This window comes from Alexandromys fortis, unplaced genomic scaffold (genome assembly GCF_014885135.2).
Source record: "Alexandromys fortis isolate MF-2015 unplaced genomic scaffold, M_Fortis_MF-2015_v1.1 scaffold_85, whole genome shotgun sequence".
Lineage (NCBI taxonomy): Eukaryota > Metazoa > Chordata > Mammalia > Rodentia > Cricetidae > Alexandromys > Alexandromys fortis.
The window spans coordinates 1,343,201-1,365,252 of NW_026067975.1; positions in this window are offsets into that span (position 1 = coordinate 1,343,201).

Here is a 22,052-nt window from a genome sequence, read left to right on the forward strand (position 1 = left end):
TAGATACAGGTGACACTCAGGGCCACCTTGGCACAGAAGCTCATAGTGTTGAGCTCCCTCTCACTATCCAAAGACAGTGGAGATCCAGAACACATCCTTAAGATTCTAGATGCTGTCATTACCAAACTTTCCCTCCTAGTTTTTTTCATTTTTATTAATTAATCAACCACTTAATTTTTCCCAGCCCAATCGCAATTCTCCTCCCTCTCTCCTCTCTTCCCAGTCCCTTCCCCCAACACCCCATCCACTAACTCTCCTTTCTCCAGAAAAGTTCCTGCCATCCATGTCCATTAGCCAGCCATTCTCCCTCCAGAGTTTCCATTGAGCCAACACAAAGCTAAGCACCACCCTTCGGTTGAGTGTCAGAGGGAAGGAGGGAAAATTCAAACAAAATATCCTTGGGAAGCTGGAGAGATGTCTTAGTGATCAAGAGCAATGGCTGCTCTTCTAGACCTGAGCTCTGTCTACATGAAGATTCTCACAACCATCTATAGCATAGTTCCAGGGGATCTGATGCCCTTTTCTGGCCTCCACGGGCACTAGGCACAAATGTGGTACACATGCAGACATGTAAGCATAATACTCATACACATAAAATAAAAATAATTAAATATTTGTTTAATGTCCTCGGAAAGAGAATTAGTTTGTTTACCTCATGGTTAATAAAATACCTGGCAGGAACAACTGAAGGGAAAGGGTTGCTTTGGCTCCCAATTTTGTAACATTCGGTTTAAAAAAAAAAACTTAAAAACCTTAGTTCCATATACCTGGACACGACAATGGGACAGTAGGAGAGATGTGGTAGGGGAGATGTGTACTTTGTGACCAAGAGATTCAAAAATAATACATCCCTATGGATACATCCAAAGCGACCTACTTCCTCCAGTTCAGCTCTATAAATTCCCAGAGCATCAGCCAAACAGTGCAAGCATCTGGGGTCCCAACCATTCAGATAATGAAACTATGAGGGGCACTACAAATTCAAACCATAGCAGGGTCTTTAGTGGTATAGAGAAACGCCGAACACGACAAGCAAACCGCTGCCTGTCCCAACAGGCATTCCTGCTTTCCTCACACCCTCACAGGGCCCGTCTGACTTCTCACCGGTCCTTTGCCACCTTCCTCTCATCTTCCTCCTCAGATGGATATTAAAAAGATGTGCTTTTCCTTTTCTCTGGGAAGAGCAGCTTTATCATCCTCCCTTCCTCTCTTGGTGTCTAACCAAAACCCACCCCCATCTTCCCATACCCAAGTGCAGATTCTCGCACATCCTCGAGATGTGCGTTATTACCCTCAGCATTACTCCCACTTGATGTGAAACCAGCCTATCTGTCATGCTGAATTCTAATTTCCCTTTTGCATCACAGAGTTAATAAAGAGACAAAGAAGCCTTGATCTGAAAAGTGGTCCCTCACTGGTTCACCTTGGTAACTTGCACACACACTCCATCCATGGCCTTCTGTTTCAAGGTACCTTAGGAAAATCGCTTCTTCCGTATGACACCATTATCCCATGACAGTCTCTCTGCCCTTTCATTTCATTTGTACAGGGTTGATAATGGAACCTTACTTAAAGCATCCCTGTGATGATTAAATGAGCTAACGCCTTTCAATTGTCTGCCACAGTGCACAGACCTTTGGGTAGGCGCTAAGTAAGTTTCCCCACTTCCATTCAACACTCCACAGTCATACACAGTGTGGGTCACACCCTCAGCCACGCAGATCTTCCTGCCTTCTCTCACCAAGTGAACTCCTTCATTCACTGTGTGGTAGGTGCTCTCCTCGCCCTCTCAATGGAGGAAAGGGAGGAAAGAGAAAGGTCAGGGGGTGATGCATACAGATTTGCTAAGGATTTATCTTGGACCAAGACTTTACCAGTATTTTCCAATTCTTCCAGTAACTTCAGGAGAAAGTACCTTCATCCCTATTCCATAAAAGAAAAAACTGAGCCCAGAGTGCCCAGGTCTCCCGCCCAAGGCCACGCAGCTCATGACACACAAGCCTGATTTTCTGAGCCCTGTGCTTGTTCCAAAATGCCTGCCCACACCGAGGAGTACCTCCTTTTGAGAGTCAAGTGTTGCCTTTGCAAAAGCCAAGCCTGCAGGTGCCAGGGCTGGTGACAAACGCTGTTTCCCTTCCTGGCACTTTGGAATAAAACCAGTCCCCCTCCCCAACACCAGATACAAGCTGGAAAACCCTGGTTAAATAACTGCAGTTTCAAAAATAAAAAATTGTGTTAAAAATGTAAGCCACGGAGTGACTAAGAGCCAGCAGGAGAGCACATTCTGTGAAAATACGCACAGAAACTAGGGCAAATGTGACACTCTCCCACAGCAGTGACACCGGGAAGTGGTCTCCAGGGCCTCTCTAGACCTCCATGTCCTGAAACCTCAAAAGGTCCTGGGGGCGCAGAGCAATGTAGCGTCTTCACGCACTTACCAAGTCATTGCCCAGAGATGCCCACAGCTCCTTACGGAGGGGCCGGCTTCACAGGCTAGTGGAGGAGAGACATAAAATTAAACGGTCTCATAAATAAGCGCATAGTCGCCCTGGCTGTGAAATCCACAAAGGAGGCACAACCGGAGCCATGAGCAACATCTATGGAGGAATACGTGAGAGCTCGCCGACTCTGAGGTAATAACGGTCTGAGCCTCTAGACGCCACCAGCAACCGACATAAACTAAGACAGGGTGATCTGGAAGGATTTGGCCTTCCTCTCTGCTCTATATTTCTTCCCCGGAGGCATCGACTCCACCCTCTTCCTGTGATTTCTCCAGGGCAGTCTGTCACGCCTTACATGGTTGTCACCACCTGAACACACAACAGTGAGTGGGGGTGTGGGTTTGGGATCCTCCCATCTGGACATGGATTTTATTACTTAAGGCTATGTTGCTCACCTGCTGAAGTTGGCCCCGAGACCTCAAGGCCGTGTGAAACGAAAGGGCATGGATCCTGGCACTTCTCGTGAGCTGCCCAGAGCTCCTCCCATACCCTTGCCTTGTGGGATTCTGCGGTCCTAAGCTCATCCATGCCATTCATCAGAATTAGCTAGACCAAGAGATGTGGATAGCGAGACTCAATCACAAAGATGCCGGCTGCTTTCTGGAAAATGTGGCTATTCATCTACGGTACAGGTGATGGACAGCCACGAGCTGCCTCTGACAAGACTTTTAGACGCTGAAAAGCCCGCATTGTCCATTTTCCTTTTGTGAATAAATGATAAGTAATGTTTCACTTTATACAAGTACATCACTCCGTCACTTGGTAGGAGAGCACTTCAAGGCTCTCTCTGCCCACTCTGTCTTGCTCAGCAGCTGCTAGAACACGACCGTCAAAGCCTACGTCTAACACATTTAGACCCAAACACAACTTGAAGCTGATTCTCCCACTCGCAGTGGAGCCTCCCACTCAGGAAATGTGCTTGACACGGAGCAGAAGCAGAATTCTCAGTATCAAGACCTCTGGTGAGGGATTCCACAGATGGGTAGTCTGCGTGTGTGTCCGGTATGCGTGAACCAGTTTTTGCTGCCAGATTTTTCTCAACTCGTTTCGAAAATATTGTGTCTGGACTGAAGAAGGAGCGAGGTGTTCCTGAGGGTGCCTCTCTGGCTGCGGCTCCAGCGAGAAAAATAAATGTGAGGTGCCAGTTTCCAAACTAATGCTGGCTGAGGTGAGGGAGCAGGCTGGGCATACACCATCACCCTACACCTATGCCTTCCTACACGGGAAAGGCGATTCTGGCTTCAGCAATAAGGACCTCGAGAGGACTGGTTCTGTATATGGGAAGTCTTAACCCGAGACAGATGGCTGGGAATGTATTCTCTTGACTTCACTGCCCCCTGAGGAGAGATGACAGACTAGCTGGGGTGTCTGCCTCCTGAGTGAGAGGCACAGAAAGAAGAGACAGCCCAAGGATGCGCCTCTCAGCACCGTGCCATTTATATGTGCATTGTGTGCTTACAGAATTTACATTCTTACGCGAAAAACATTTCTCAAATTACATCTGCTTTAGGTAAAATTAAGACCTTCAGGACAACCATAGCGTTGTTAGGCTCTGGTTCCCCGAAGCCCTGTTGTGGCTAATACATCAGAGGGACCAAGACTGAGGGAGGAAGTAGGGAGTAAAGGGGTGGGGTGGGGTACAGCTGGGTGAAAGAGACTGGGATGCAGCAAAGCCAGCTCCCCTCCTCGTTACGATTCCTTTATATAAATGCAACTGACTACAAAACAGAAGACTCAGAAATGGTGGAAAATACTCTAATTCTTTGTCAACTTGAGAAGGATAGTAGGTACTTGCACATGTGTGTGTGCGCGCGTGCATGCACACACACACTAAGGTTTTGGTTTTTTTTTTTTTTTTTGATTGTTTGTTTTAATTAGCCACTCTCAAAAATCTGGTTAAAAAGTACATGATGATTATATAATCACAGTAATCATTCAAAATTATCACAAACAGCTGTGTATGTGAGAGCCACACACAGAGAGGCAGACAGACACCGAGAATGAGAAAATGTGATTAATTAAAACCTAGAGGTTCTAAACATAAATCCACATACCTAAGAGGGTTGTTTAACTTCTTTTGATATCATTATCAAAATCTGTGAGAGATTGCTCCCCAGCTAAAAAGGGGTTCCTCAGAACCCAATAGAAAATTGAACAAAGGCATTGAATAGATAATTCACAGAAGGAACCTGAGAGATTAAAAAGCATATAAAATATTCTCAAGGCCATTGATAACTTTGCAAATGCAAATTTGACATCACAGAGCCATCAGCTTGGGACAGAGACAGTAGTGACAATGTTGGTGAGGCCCAGAGACCCTTGTGCACGTCTGATGAGAACAAAGGCAAAGACCACGGTCCAGAAACGCAGAAATCCCTAGAAATCTGGCAATCCCTAGAGAAACTTTCGAGCGCTCCTAATAAACAGCCTGAAGGTGCAGCACTCTTTGCTATGCCATGGAATCTGGACAGAAGTAATGAGTAGACAGAGTGGGTTGTGTAGTAGACATGAGTGAGAAGTGAAGGACCCAGGCCCTCACCCAAGCCCTTCTCTGACAATGCAGAAAAGACCTCGCAGGATGTAGCCCCTAACTCAGCAGGATGTGCTGTGCCCCCAATCTTGTTTGATCTTGCCATGTTATTAAAAAAAAAAAAGAAATACAAGAAAACCACAAGACCCCCCTATATGGTAAATAATCAGAGGATAGACTAGCAGGCTCTGGCCATGGTTACCTGATAAAGGTAGAGTATATTAACAAGAGATAGCAACCTTCCTGCAGTTGCAAACTAACCAATTAGTGATGTGGGATTCCCCTCTGTATGCTGTGAACATGCCTTATTACTATTGGTTAATAAAGAAGCTGCTTTGCCCTATGGAAGGACAGAATATAGCAAGGTGGGAATCCAAGCAGAGATAGAGGAAGAAAAAAGGCAGAGTCAAGGAGATGCCATGTAGCTGCTGAAGGAGAAAGGCACTGGAACCTTGCAGGTAGGTCACAGCCTCATGGTGATACACAGATGAATAGAAATTGGTTAATTCAAGATGTAAGAGCTAGCAAGGAATATGCCTAAGCTATTGGCCAAACAGTGTTGTAATTAATTTGGTTTCTGTGTGATTATTCAGGTCTGGGAGGCCCGGACACAGAAAATCAGTCTCCATTTACCAAATATCAAAAGACAAGCGCCCCCAGCCCAGAGGTACACCAATCCTGATTCTGTTCCTGTGCAGTCTGTAGCCTGTTAAAGTCCCCCTTGCTTTACCCCCAATACATATTCTGCCCCACTGCTACTCAGGGTCTCTCCAACTCCACTGCTACATCAAATGAACGAAAGACCCAGGTTCGAACTCAGTTAAACAGACTTTGTTTTTGCATCAGAGCTGGTCTCTTGACGGTCTTTGGGGATCTGGACTCTGGGAATAACAAGAAGATTCTAGACTGACATACAGAGTGGGAGTTAATTTTTTTGTGGTTGTTTGTTTTTTATTTTTGGTTTTTTTGAGACAAGTTCTCTCTGTGTAATAGCTCTGGATGTCCTGGAACTCTAGTCATAGACCAAGCCTCAAACTCACAGAGATCCTGCTGCCTCTGCCTCCCAAGTGCTAGGATTAAAGGTGTGCACCACAACTGCCCGGCTGGTATTTCATGTAATGTCCTCCTGTTACCTTTTCAGGTACTCATTTTTCTAGCTCCTAGGAATGTCCAGCTAGCTGCTCTCTCTTTGGCCTGATTCCCTCTGTTCTTCCCAAGAGTTGATTCTGAGACACAGAACTGTCTTCCTGCCAATCTCTACCTCAGAGTCTGCTCATAGAAAGCCTAACATAAGACACAGCAACATGGACAGATCATGTAGGCATATTGACAAAGGAAGAAAAAATATTTGATAGAAGAAGGATTTCTCCTTTTTGTTGTTTATTTTCAGACAGGGTTTCTCTGTAACTTTGAAGTCTGCCCTCTGTCCTGGAACCCACGCTATAGACCGGGCTAACCTCAGACTCACAAAGATCAATCTTCCTGTCTCTGCCTCCCACGTGCTAGGATTAAAGGCCTGTGCCACCACTACTCAGCTTTCTTTTTTAAGGTATTATTTCTTCTTTAAATGTGTTGTCATTTTTGTGGACATTTTTTGTTTGTTTGTTTGTTTTTTGGGACAGGGCTTCTCAGTGAAACAGCCCTAGCTGTTCTGGAACTATCTCTGTAGACCAGGCTGGCCTCAAATTCACAGAGAGCCATCTGCCTCTGCCTCCTGAGTGCTGGGGTTAAAGAAAGGCATGTGCCACCACTGCCTGGCATACAATAGAAGGATTTCTAACCCAATAGTATTCAATAAAACTAATAAATGCACATGAAACTATACAGGTTCTAAAAAATGTATAATAGAAAAGACAATACCGAAGAATTGATTAGGCAAAGGAGACTAGGCAAGTAAGAATGTTTCCTTCAAGAGAGACCAGTTATGGCAATGGAACATGAATCAAGGGCTTCAGCCAATAAATCCTGTTTCATCTGAGAAGGAAATTGGTACAAACTTTAGCTGACGAAATGGCAGGTGGTTCAAGGGTTTCCACAGCCTTTATGTTAACAGTATTCACCCAAGGTCAGAAAGGAAACACTGCAACCCACCTCCTCTAGAAAGATCTAGAACCTCACTCAGCCCACAAGCCTCTACATTTCCAGAACAGCATTTGGCTGTCAGCCTTGCTGGTCCTGAGTCACAGGATCCTTGAGTAGGCCCTGCATGATTCATCAGAGCAGGGACCACAGGATACAGTTTGCACTGTGTTTGGTGACTGCTGTATACATTTAAATGGAATTAGTCTGGAACTTGTGTAATCGTGATATTCCTTCAGCAAAACTATGGAATAGAGGGAACTGTGGCTCCGTGCCTCTAAATATCAGGCGCAAACAGCACTCACCGTTACCAGAAGAATCTGGTCACCGTTCGAGACTTAAATTGGCTGGCAGTGACAATTGGATTATCACCAGACCTCCTCCCCTCCTCTTTCTTGCAAGCTTTCTTCAAGAGCTGTTTTTAACCACACAGCTGCCATTTTCTTACGGAATGAGGGCACCCTAGGCTATGGAAAGTCATAGGAAGGAGGCCAACTGTTTTTGAAACTGACCTGGCAGGAGAGGAGGTAGTCTATGGAGATACTGGCTTGTGCCCTCCCCTCTTGCCATCAGACTATTGAAACAATGAACCCCAAAGACTTAAAATTTCCCTGGAACACTCATGCTGGGGGGGAAATAAAAGGAAGATGCCTTCGTGCAAATGAGGGAAGAAATGTATCTCCCAGGCAGAGATTTCACATTGGTTTGATAGCCAATGAAACCACCTTATAGAACAAAGGAGACCTTGAGACAATGGTGGATCAGTGATGGGGTACACCTTGGCCATGGTCACTAAAATATACATACCCATGGCCCTCTATTTAAACCCTGTGTCAGTATCCCAAAGACACAGTGGTCACTGAATCTGTTCTTCACTCCTCTTCCTCATATGGCCACACTCAACAAGCCTTTCTTTCCTTTCATTGTTGCCTCTTTAATTAGCATACTGGGACCCATGATGATGCCCACCTTGTTGGAGCTGCCAGAGCATGGGCTTTCATCCTACAAGCTCCAGTACTGCTCCCAGATCTGCCTCCAGAAGCTTCCTGTGTACCTTTTTCCCCCACTGGCCACAGAACAGTTTGTGGCCTTGGATGTATCAGTGAGGAGAGATGGGAGCTCTTGTGGAGAGCCACCTGGCTGTGGATTTCAAACACCCAAGTCCCAAAAGAATCAAGACACATTCTTCAAGACAAAAATGAGAGAGTCAACAATTTAGAATCTTGTAACCACAGAGCACTGGATTTACATTCCTGTAATTCCTTGGATAGGCCTGTTTGCATCTGCCTGATTTCCCCTGCCAAATTACCCAGGAGTCCTTCTCATTTTGTGCAAAATATAATGATGTGACACCTATGGAAGATGATCAAATTGAGTCTGAGAACAATCTAGCCAGTTCTCTTCACAGAGAAAAAAAAATAGAACAGGAGACGAACTAGAGATCGCTTTCATGTTTGAATGTAATATTTTATTAATTCTTTGAAAATTTCATACAATATATTCTGATCAAATTCACCCTGCCCCTTCCCCAAATTCCTCCCAGATCTACCTCCATCTCCATAGAGATCACCCATCCTCATTTTATGTAGACTATTTTTTTTAACAAAAGACAAAGTCCAATTTGTGCTGTTTATATACTCCTGGGTGTAGGACCAAATGGAACGTAGTTGATGTATGAGGGACCATATCCTTAAAGGAAACTGGTTTTTCCTTCCCCATGAATCATCACTATGTATATCTGTTTAGCTAGGGATAGGACTCATGAGTCTTTCCTGTTCTACTCTAGAATATTGACTGTCAGGCTTGGGTAGGCAACCACAGCTAGTGTGGGCTTCAGTGCAGAAGTCTTGTCATGTCTAGAAGATACCGTACAGCTTTGGTCCTCCCCAGTCCCTGAGCCCTGGGCATGGAGGATGCTAGAGATATCCCATTTGTGGATAAATGTGACATTTATTCTCTGTACTATGCCGTTGTTTCTACATTAGCCGGTGTCTACTACACAAAGAAACTTATCTGACATTCAGACAGCGGCACTTATCTATGGATACAGATGCAAATTTCAAAGGCAGTTTGATACTCTATCCATTTAGCAAAATAATAGTAGTAGGTTCACCCCTGGGGCCTGGAATCTCCCCAAACAAGTGTGGAGTGGGCCTTGAGTACAATCAGAAAGTTGTTGGTCACCCCCATGACATTCATGCCACTATCACACCCACGGAATTTCTTGCCATAGTTGTCATTTTGTAGTTCACAGAGTTAATAGCTGGATAAGATGGGGACCTTTCCCCTCCCCCTGCAATCTGCCAGAACTTTCTGGTACCATGAAAGCAAGCCAGGATGGAGGAAAACTTAATGGTCAGTAACACATTCAATTTCTTCATGTACTGTGACCAAAGTGAAATCATTTTTAATATTATTTACATACTTTCTTATGTCTGTACAATTTTAATTATATAAGCAATTATATTCTGCAATTCATTCTGCTTTTTATCCCCACAGCTATTTTTCATGCTGTCTGTTTAACTCAGCTCTGCCAAGTAAGTTTCAAGACCACCAGATACTTTGTAATCAAAAGGCATCATGCCTGAGGCACAAAGTCAACCTGTAATGAGCGTAACGAACTAGACAGATGTGAACCCGCCCGTACTGTGTGGCTTTGTAAACCAGGGACATCTGGGTCTCCATGCCACCACCGTTTCCACTTGCTGCTACTTGCAGCTAATGTTAGTTGACTGTCATTGGCAGACAGATGGATTCTTGAGACATTAGCTTCTCTATGGAAACACATTTTCTCAAATTTTTGAGAAACTGGTGAAGTTAGTGCTCTACAATACATATACATCTTGTAGAACAATTAAATTTTAATTTTAAAATAATGTACAGAGATTATAAATAGAAAAATTGATTATAGAGATAAGGTTTCTCCTGAATTTCTAATATAAAATGTATAACCCCACTTGAAACAAATATTTCTCCAAAATGTCTTTTTAAAAGTCTGTTTGAGACTTGATATGTTCTGACCATAGGGAAAATGACTAAGCACATGTTTCTTACAATCCATAAATGATGACTCTTATCAATTCCAGCATCTCTTCAGTACCGAGAAACAAGATGCTACTAGGATTAAGCTGTGATTTAATTACACATCTTACTTTTAAACATAATCTCTTCTTAAGGGAGCAACTGATGTGCTATAGAAACTGGCAACACTTTAAGATTATACTAAGGCAAAATAATAGGAACCTAGGAAAATTATAACAATATTAAAATTTCTTCCAGGGATAAGAAAAAATTCAAGATGGAAAAAAATATTATTTTTTTCATGTCTGTGAAATGTAGCCAGAAGCAAAAAAGAAAGATGGGGAGAGGGAAGAGAGAGAGAGAAAACAGAACTATTCCAAGAAAAATACCTTAAATATTAGCTTTATTTTCTCCAAGTGAATAATTCCAAATTAGGAAAAATTTTTGTCAATATGTGTAGTTCAAAAGAAATAAAAATTGCATCATATAGTAAAAGTAGAAAATTTAACAATTCATAGTCTAATAATTTCATTATAAAATTTAATGAGAAAAATGGTAAATGTAAGCTTTGTTGGAATTCGGTTCTTTATAAGTGATCATGTTTTCTCTCTGTGTACAGTTGGTACAGAAAGAAAGACTGGAAGTATATTATGACATATTTTAATTATGCCATATGGGGATTTATAACAAAGGCAAAGTAGCTCGTTATGGCTACAATTTTTCTTATTTTCATATAAAAGCAACAATAGAAATGGTCTAGTTATTCTTCATTATGCTGATATTGGAAGATACACAACATAACGCCAGGATGACATTACAACCGGTGTTGCAGACATCTCAAAATACAAACAACTAGTTAGAAAATAAATTGCTTCTGGTAAAACCAGACATTGGAAAATCATACAGGTGTGTTTCCATTTCTCTTTGTTTAGATAATTTTGAGGAAAACATTTTAATAATATTTGATAATATGACTCATAAGGCTCATAATCTTATTATTAACTTGCTGATGTTTTCTCACCTTCTAAACTAGCCTTTAGGGCTCTGGATTTATATAATTTGGACTGTGACAGAGTCAGGTGGCATCTGCCATATACAGACATATTTTTCCATGCAGTTAGATGTGGCTACATACCCTGTCCTGGTTCAGGGCTGTAGATGACAATAGCGTATGTGCGTCTCTTCTGAGGAAAAGCACTTCAGGATTTCAGAGCCAGGGTGTGACAGAAAACCTATCCCACTTCTCTTTTCCTAGAAAGGAAAGTCAAGTGTCTGGGTGACAAAAGTTCTAGAAGATAGATCTCAGCACTTAAGAGTGCTTCCACCATCAGACAGTGATGGCATATACCTTTAATTCCAGCATTTGGGAGGCAGAGGCAGGTAGATCTCTGAGTTTGAGGCCAGCTCAGCACACACATCAGGTGGCTCACAAGCTCCTGCGACTCCAGTAGGGAGTCCAAAGCTTTCTTTGGGAGCCTGAAGTAATCTACACTCCCATGTGCACATATGCACTCTGACACACGTGTACATATGCTATTTGAGCTAAAAGTAATGGAAAAAATTAAGAGATAATCAGTGATATATATGCATTTATGTTCATATAATTACTAGTATAATTTAACCTTTATAAAGGAATGCCTTTCCCTTAACTATGGATTCTCTTTCCACAGTGTTACCCACAGTCAGCTATGATCTAAAATTATTAAATGGGAAAATATAAAATAAGTAATTCATAAGTTGTGAAATGAGGATGCCATCTCTGTGATTGGAGGTGATAGTTTAGCCAAGATCACATAAATCAGAAGTACAGGAACAGAAGTTCCATGCTGCCTGTTCCTGCTCTGGGGTCCTGGGAGAGGCAGTGTCTGCCAACAGGCACAGGCCACATTGCTTCAATGTGCTCTTAATCCTCCTGTTTCAGGGCAGCTGTGACTGTTAAAATGGCTTTTCTCCTGGGCACACACAGTGAAGCTGGACTTGTCTCAAATGCTGTCTTCCCCCAGCAACCTGCCCAGCTCCATAACGTCTCTGAAGCTTCAATTCCGTAGCAGTCTGTTCCTACCCAAGTGTTGAGAAGCCATGCCTAGAACTAGACCTGCATCTCATGGACCAGACCCATAACTCAGTGTGGTGAAGAATGTGTACGTCCAGCGTGCAATTTTGGGGAGGTTACAGGCTGAGATGCCTTAGTGCCCTCTTCTGTGATGCTCAGTTAGGACACAAGCACTGGCCAGGAGCTCTGTTTCACGGCTACCTTCTCAACAGCCTCGGGTTCCTTCCAGAGCAACCCTGTTTTACAGACATACACATTGAGGCCCAGATGGACGAAGGGATTTGCTCAAGGCAGAACAACTGGTAATGTTCAGAAAGACAGGCAGAACTGGTGTTGGACACCGTTCTCTTAATTATGAAATGACAGTGATAATGTCAGCCATGATTGATCGCTCAGTTATTTAGGGCCAAAGCCTGTATCAGGCAATGGGACATATTTCTCCCACTTTCTTTAAAGAACTGTCCTAAAGGCGGACTTGTGTTGGAGTCAGAGATTTGAATGGGGGAATTTATAATACAGCAAAAAGCAAACATGGTGTGTGCTAATGGGGAAAGGGGCCAGGACCAGTCATGAAAATGGTGGCCAATTAGGAAAATTAGTAAACGCAGGTAATTTAGCTTCTTCGGATAATTTCTTGCTGAAATTCTTAATGGTCCATGTAAAATAGAACTGAGTCTCGAGGAAAGGCAAGCAAAGAGGTTCAGGGGTCCCATCCAATCTTCATATTGACTCCACAATCTTCACAGCAGCTCCCAGGATATTGCTGCTCTGTATTGCCAGTCTTTGAGTGAGAAACAGAAAGCTCAGAAACATACAAAGATGGAAGCCAGCTCACAGGAGGAGCTGAATCTAAGCCTAGATCTCTATGATCAAGTCACCTAAATCTGCCTTTCTTTTAAGGCAGTCATCACCTGACTGACAGATCACCTTGCAGGACCTGGAAGTAGAGAGAACCCCATGATGCTTACATTTTGAGCTCTGATTCCCTGTCCCCCACCTCCTTCTTCTTCCTCCCACCCATCCACAGCTGGTTCGTTGTACCAGACCAGTGATTCATTGCCGCTAGTGTTCAAGCCTGAGCTCAGCTCTCTGGGGACCACATTGGAGGAGCTCGGTAACTTAGGGCCTCCACTCTAAATTCCTATTAAGCACTCTAGATTTAATAGCTGCTATTAATACAAATTATGCTTCATTAAGCATGAAGCTATGGAGACCAACGCTCAAAGGCTCCGGTTCAATACCAGACTGAAGGACACACAGAACAGCTATTTTTAATCCTGGCAATGTCATTGGGGAGAGGGCAGCCTGCCATAGTGTGTGCCTGTCACTGCTGCTGCAAATTGAGTTTTTCACAGCCTCAAGTAAACACCCCGTGTTTTCAGCTCACTGCGTGTGATGGAGGTAAACACTTCCCGCCCTTGAGGGACAGTGGCTTCCACAGCTTTTCCCTTCCTGGAACATTTTCCTGTGGAGTGTGAGGAGGTACAGGGAGGGAGGACCTACCAGGAAGTGTCCTCCTAGAGCTTGCTGCTGGGAATCTCCCTGAAGCTTGCAGCCTAACTCAGTGGAGGCTCTAACTGCTCCACTCTCTGGGGGGTAGGGGGTGGGGGGAGGGATTCCTCACCTGTGGTGGTAAACATGCCAATAGCCCCAAAGGGTCATTCATTTGATTACTTGGTGTCACCTTGGTGGAACTGTGTGGGAAGGATTAGAAGAGATGACCTTATTGGAGGTGGTGTGTTCTGGGAGCCAACCTGGAAGTTTCAAAAAACGAGTACCATTCCCGGAGTGCTTGCTCTCTGCTTCTTCCTGGTTATTGCTAGATGGGCGCTCTCAGCGGCTGCTTCAGTGCCGTGCCAACTTGCCTGCTGCAATGCTCTTTACCGTGATGGTCATGGACTCTGACCCTCTGATACCGTAAGCCTCAACTCTTCTTTACGTTTCCTTGGCCCTTGTGTCTTATCGCGGGAACAAAAAACTAAGATGACCATCCCTTGCCGCATTATTCTCTCTGTTGCCTGTAGACCGTATCATGTTCAAAGCCATCTCGAGAGAGGGGTCAAAAATCGCCAAAGTAGCATTCATCAGGAACAGGAGTCAGAAATCATTTCCTGTTTGAAAAGGAGAGCCCGGTCGTCCAAACTGTAGGCTTTGAGACACCTGCGGTGACTGTTGTCCTCTCTTGTTGACACACAAAACTAGACACAGATGACAGATACAAGAATGTGTGTGGTTCCATTTTAATAGAACTCTACTACCAAAATTGCCAAAAGTGAGTGTGGGCCACATTAGCCCTATAAGTCACACCTGCCCCTCTGATTCAATTCTGAGGCAAGGCAGAATTTTTATAGAGTGTTCTAGTCTTTCCTGAGCATCCTTGCAATGTACCTGTTCTCTACTACGCCGTGACACTGACAGTCATCTAGAGGACAGCAAGTGGCCTTTCAGAGCAGCATCATGTCACTGCCATGGCTGGATTGGCTGTAATTGTTTATCAGCCTCAATGTCCTTAGCCATGCCAGTTTGGCGTTTGCCAGGATGCTACTGGCAATCAGTACTGAAGCACAATTAATAAAAACTCAGAGAGAGAAACTGGGGCTCAACTTGGAGATCTGAAACACAAAGCAGCCAGCTGCTGGCTCTTACTTCTTTCTACCTCAGTCTGAAATGGTGATCCTGCTGCCAGGAATCTCAGAATGAGACTGGGAGCTGTCTCCTCCCGTTTTATAATCCTCTCTAGGGCTGGGATTGAAGTCGTGCACCACTAGGATTAAAGGCATGCACCGTCCAGTTTCTATAACAAACTAGTATAGTTACTGGGATTAAAGGTGTGTGTTACTACTGCCTGGCCTGTAAGGCTGAGCAGTGGGGCTGTTTTACTCTCTGATCTTCAGGCAAGCTTTAGTTATTAAAACACAAACTAAATGCCACTACATAGGACTTTTGCTGAGGAGTCCTCTTGCATTCTGCTGCATATTAGATACAATATGATTATTTTTATCTGTTCTAGTATCAGAATGCTTGCACTGCAAAGAATTCTGCTGATGCCTTGCTGCCGCCTGGGTCAGGCTAGACATTTGTTCAGCCGCTTTTCATCCCTACCCCATTTTGAGAAGCACCTTGAGTTGCGGCACTAGGGGGAGAAGAGGCTTAAAATGACACAGCAGGCATGCTTCTTCCCTGGGTCCAAGACGGCAGTGCTCATTCCAAGACTGTATGAAGAGCAGGATTTGTCTCGCCCATCAACAAGAGGCATTTCAAAAACAGGATGTTTGAATAAGAAGCAGGGGCCAGGGAAGCAGATTTCTAGGTCAGATGCAAAACTAGTTAATATTCTACAAGGCAATAAAACCGTAACTGGGGAAGAAGGGATTACTTGCTATTAAACAAAACTACAAATTAGCATGTAACTTTATGATATCTGGGCTTGACTTCATCATAAACAGCAAGGTCAAACACAGGTCATTCTCACAGATAATTAATCCTCCATCAATGCCATTCGCCATTAATAGGATGACTGCATATGTGTTTGCCTTAAATAACGTTTCTCCACAGCCCGCTAAGGGCTACAGGATTATCACAGAAGATAACCTGGAAGACGCAAAGGGAAGCAGGTTCTTGGGAACGTCTTTGAAACCGCAGACCTGTTAACTGGACCGCTGATGAGGCCGCTCGGTGTAAAGGAAGCAACACATGCAGCACCACCCTGTTGCCTCCGTTAATCTGCCGTCATGGCAGTCTCTGCTCTCTCTTCCGGTGTGCTGGCTTTCATGCATGGCCTAGGCTGAGAGCAGCTGTAGCACCCACAGCCCTGCTGGCCTCCCTGACCTGCAGACCACCAGGGAGAGTTGAGCATGTGCAACAGGACTGAGACAGGAAGTGATGAGATCTTCCTAGCCTTCTTATGCCTAACAAGAAGTCACTAAGGCAAAACAAGAAAGCAGGAAGGCAAAACACACACACACAAACTCACACACGCCCATACACACAGCACCTAACCACCACCAACTAAACAAAACCCACAAAATTACAAATATTTTTATTGAGTTAGCACCTCATCTTCATAATACCTTTTAGAAAGAATTAGCACCTAAACTTGGCTGTTAACGCAGATGTAGTGGAGGGTGAGGGCAGGCTTCTTTAATCTCTGGAGAGAGGAAGGTTGTGGGCAAGGAAGTCTTAAGTTTCTTTTACTCAACAGACAGCAGGGACTAATGAATTTCACTGTAAAGAACCAGAGGAAAATGCTGTGGGCCAAAGGTCACAGGATTGCCATTGTAACCACCAGACTTGGCAAGAAAATAGCAATAGAAATACAAACACACACAGGGGTTGGGGAGAAGGGAGATGGAGGGTGGAGGGGAGGTGTGCCTGGGTAGACAGGAACAAGCAGCAGGCTTTATTGGACCCACTGGCCGTATTGCCCACCCCTGCTGTAGGCTACAGCAATCTCCCTAAAGCGGTCTGACGAAGACCTCATTCTATATTACTGAACAGCTCCTGAGACTCTCCCTACACCCCTCAGTACTTAGAGCCTTGAAGCTAAGTAAACTGTTGGTTTACTTTTGCCAACATCTGCTGTGAGCTTCATCACTTACAGGCAATTAGTGCAGCAGTCCCCCTCCATTTGGCAGCCACTGAGAAGCTGCACACAATAATAGCTCCTTCAAGTGGGCAAGGGACATGTGGCGGCCGAGAGACAATGTGCTGCAACAGCAGCTGACGGCGCCCTGGTGGCTCTGAGCTCAAGTTGCTGAAAGGAGAGAGAGATCACAGGCTGACGGACGCATGTGGGCCACTGCCCCACGTGGAGTGGGGAGGGGTTAGCTGAAGTGTGCTTAGTACCTGAGGGGCTCACAGGGGGAGTCTGGGGACCAGACCCAAGCTACAGAGCATCCTGACAGGGATATGAAGGCGGACCTGGGCAGAGACTGAGATGGGCCGAGCAGCCAGAAGCAGAAGGGCTATATAATCTGAAGCAGCAGCCATGAGATGGTGGGCGTAACATGGCAGCCACAGTCACAGGTCAGAGCCCTGAACTCTTTGCTTGGACAGCAGCTGACAAAAGCTGTGGGGACAAAGGCCAGGCAATGCCAGCTGAGGTTTCCCTATCAGAAACCACCCTCCAACATCCTTCGGGAAAACATCTTCAGAAGATGCCTAGAAATTTCTCTCTTTGGAAAAAGAGCAGAAAAGATGATAAAATACAGTATTTGGGATGCTGAACTAGCCCTTGGAAAAACTGCTAGTGAATAAATTGCATATTTTTTTGTTTTTTTGGCTTTAGAAGGTAGAAGAATGTACTGAGAACAAAGGCTTTGAAAGAAGGCTTTGAAACGCCACCATTTCTACTCCAGACTTGACCCAGTCAGCCTAGGAAAGTTAATGGTTTCCAGAGTTGCAGCTGCAGCTGAACGTACAGTGTGCTTGCAGTCATTACTTTTTGTAAAATGTCTCACCCGTAGGAAAGGAATAGGAAAGGCTGTCCTGACTCCCCCACTGCCTGCACCCCCATTTCACATCTGTAAATGTTCATATAGTTCCACCTTTCCGATCCAAAAAAGCTCTATGGAAGCTGGGCAGTAGTGGTGCATGCCTTTAATCCCAGCAGTCAGGAGGCAGAGGCCAGCGGATCTCTATGAGTTCGAGGACATTCTGGTCTACAGAATGAGTTCCAGGACAGCCAGAACTGTCCAGAACACAGAGAATCCCTTTCTTAAAAAGAAAAAAAAAAAGAAAAAGAAAAATAGAAAGGAAGGGAGGGAGAGAGGGAGGGAAGGAGGGAGAGGGAGGGGGGAGGGAGGTTCCACACCCACCCCTCTTAAGTATTAAGCCACATTTCAGTCAACTAATACAGCAATGACCCAGGGTGAATATGGGTATCGTTCTTGGCTGCTTATAGACGGCTAATGCCAAGCCTAAGAAACAACTTTTGGCTGTGGAGGCTGATTTTGAAATTCCCATGATAAGTGTAGCTGGGCTAAAGAATCTGTCAAGGTAGTCACCCACCAAACATCAATAAGCTGAGGGTGTGGGAGCTCTGCTCAGAGCTGAATGAATATTGTACTTGCTGATAGTGTTTATCAGCATCTTGATCCAAGCATCATCACCTGTGCCTCCCCTGGCTGTGTTGTCCGGGAAAATGGCTTTCTTCTTAGCACATTCAAGCCATTGGACTTCCTTTAATCTCCTAGAGATGTCTGCGTTTGCTCATTACATGACTCACATCCCATAATTTATAGCAGAGATGGGATTTGGATCGAGATCACATTGTAAGTGCATTATTTGAAGCCCCATTTGACTCCAGTCTGAGCAGAGAGCAATGAGAGATGAGCTGTATAGAAAAGGACGGCCGTCATAGCCAGGTCAAGTTCAAGATGGCTGTCTCTACAGAACAGAAGCGGTAGAAACAGGCAAACTTGTGAGGAGACAGAAGCGCCTGTCCTGCCAAGCTCTCATTTAGTAAGACACTTCTGAGAACCTAATTCTGGCTGCATAGGTAGCCATCTCAAGGTTCTAGGAAAATTTTTCTTTATTTAGTTTTTATTATTATTTTGAGTTGGGGGTTTGCCATAGCACATGGGTGGAGGTCAGAGGAAAACTTTGAGGAATTTGGTCCTCCCCATTCACCTTTATGTGGATTCCAGAAATAAAGCTCAGACCATCAGGTGTGCATAACAAGTGCTTCTACCCACCAAAGCATCTCCTGCCAGTTGTGAGATATTTGATAAAGATATGTCATTCTCTTTAGTGTAATAACTCTAATGCATACTTGATAATTGTTCTTATTGTATATAGTTTTACTATGTAAAATTTAAAACCCTTTCCTTTTTTAACCAAAAAGGGGGAAATGTTGCAAGATATTTAGATATTTGATTACATTGTGTAAAGATATGTCACTCTGTTTTGGTTTACTAAAGAGTTAAATGGCCAATAGCTAGGTAGGATTTCCAGGCACAGAGGACGCTGGGAAGGAGAAGGGAGGAGTTGCCAGCCAGTCTTAAAGGAAGTATGAGGTAACAAGCCACAAGCCATGTGGCAACACATAAATTAATAGAAATGGGTTGATTTAAGTCATCAGAACTAGTTAGGAATAAACCTAGTCAATTGGCTGAGCTTATATAGCTAAAAATAAGTCTCCATGTTGTGATTTGAGAGATGGATGGTGGGACAGAGAAAGACTATCTACCCCTGTCCAAAAGATTTTCTTCCAGAAGATGAGTTATTGAGGGGGTAGGGTCCATGTCTTTCTTCTTCCCTGGGGTGCTTCTTTGCACTGACAAGTTCTTTGCGACTACACAGGTAAAGGACAGATGGGCATTGTGTCTGTCATCCATGGACTCCTTCAGTGAGTTCTGGAATACTCAGCCTCCTGTAAGAAATTCCAGGCCAGTAGGAGGGCTCAACACTACCCACTGAGCGCCTGCCACCAGGTCTAATGACATGAGTTCAAAGACTGAGCCCTGATCACAACACGCATATTGTCACACACATGCACACAAGCATGCACACACATGCCAAAAGAAGTAATATGATAAACTTTGAAATAAAGACACGTCATTATGAGATTTCTGTTACTGGACAGATTTCCTCTTCTGTAAAGTCATGTTTGCTAACTGCAGCAGTGTGCAAGCGTGCTTGTGGATCCACGCTAACAGGCAAGTGAGACAGCTCCTCCCTCATAAAATGGGCCCATGCACCAGCACACAAGGAATGTGTGGCAATGGAAGACAGAAAACGGAATAAGGCAACACATAGCCAAACACGAGTGCAGCCCAGATCTAACTGAAATTGTAAGAGAACTGACAAAGATTGGAAAGAAATATGGCTGGGGTCCTCAGAGAGGATCAGCCAAAAGGAGGAAGTGAGGTGGGGGGAATCAGATGAAGCCAAAATATCCGTAAATTACAAAACCCCAAATAGAAATATTAAAAATGAAATAAGCTCAATGGGTGAAGTTTACTCCACTGGACACAGAAGAAAGTTGACTCAGAAGAAATTACCCAGAAAACGACTATAAAATTATAGTGATAAAAATAAGAGGGAGACTGGAAGAGATGTGGGAAGTAATGGGGAGTGATGTCTGAAAAAAGCAGAATGGCTGCCAGGATTGAAGACTTGAACTTCCATATTAAAGCTTGCCCTGAAAACACAAAAGGATAAACACAAATCCAAACTCAACATGTCAACAGGAAGATAAAGAGGAAAACCTTAGACATCTTCAGATAACAACAAAGAGCTTCACGAACAAAATAGGACTTGACAACAAGAGGTCCCCAGGATGCAACTGAGGTCCCAGGATGCAGCTAAGCACCTCTCCCTGGTCCTAGGATGCAGGTGAGCTAGTCTCCCATCCCTGAGCTGGCCTCAGGATGTATCTGAGCATCACTCCCTGGCCCCAGGATGTAGCTGAGCACCCCTCCCTGGCCCCAGGGTGTGACCGAGCACCTCTGCCTTCTCTGAGCCAGTCTCTTCCTTCCTCTGACTTCAGCACGCTGTCTCTCCTAGCTAGCATCTTCTCAAAAACTGATTCCATTTGCAGTGTTCTATCCCTGTCCTCATCTTACTCTACATTTCTTCAATATTCAAAATTCATTCTTTTCATCCCAGAGTTTATATTCTCAGCCTCGGCTGCTCACTCCCAACTCAGCCACCCTCTCTCCAAAATGCCAACTTTCATTTGTACTTTTATCATTTTTACAGAAAGGGTTAGTGTTGCCCTTCAAATCTGCATTCCATAGATGAGAGAAAGAGAGAGAATTAGCAACCATTAGCATATGGAAACAAAGCCAGAATTCCTAAAAACCCATGCAATGCAGTCTCGCTTAACTGAAGTCAGATGGTTTATAAGAGATTCAAAGCGGCAAAAACAAAAATAGAAATACATTCGGTGTTATTCATGGTTCACATAAGGTAGAACCATACCACTGGTATTTGGAGGCATCACTTTTCCACAGGGTGAGGAGGGGAGCAGGATCCTGGTACAGGCTCTCTCTTGCTCCTACACTCAGTACCATGTCTAGAAAATTAAAGCAAGTTGGTGGGTAGAGAAACCCAGTTCCCTGGGGCACAGCTGCTGGATTTAAAGGCTTCAAGCTGGAAAGCAGAGGGTGGCTTTACTGTGTGTTTTCCCAGCTGGCAGGCGGATGCTGACCTAACGCGACAATTCGCCTTCAGGTGCTTCTTCTACAGGTATTTCATCACACATTCTTCACCTTCAGTGCCGTCTGAGTAAATCCCTAGAAGCATTTTCTTTATCTTTTTTATTTTTTCTCTATTTTGAGCATTTTAAAAGATGTCTCTGCCAATTCCTCTAAGGTCGTATCTATTTGATTTGACTTAAAAAAAGAAACCTTGGAAATATTTAAGAAAATAAAACAGAAAAGAGATACCTCAAATGTAGAAAGTACACAGAGGACCAGAAGTGTCTTATTTAGTAATTTTATATACAAATATTTAAGCATATGTGTCATTAGATGAGACGTGTACAAAAGAAATTTGATTAAACATTTTGTAAATGTGGCAGCAGCTTTCAAATTTGCTCGGCTTTTCCATGAATATCAATTCTAAGAAGCAGATTTGGATCAACCACGTTGTCGGAAGGACTAAATTAGCTCCTAATTCTCTCTGTAAACAGTGGTATTACAGACTTGCTGACATGGGAAGGAAATCAGAAGTAGGAAACAGGAAGTGTAGTGAGAGAGAAAAAAAAAAGCTTGTTCAGAAAGCTCACCTGTTTCTTAGATGAGGTTGTTGAAGCCAAGAATAGTTGTTCCAGATTTTAACACTTAACGAAAAGGGCCAGGACTGGAAGCTACATCTCCAGTCCCTCAACTGATCTTGCAAAGCTACCTAAGACTATACTTGG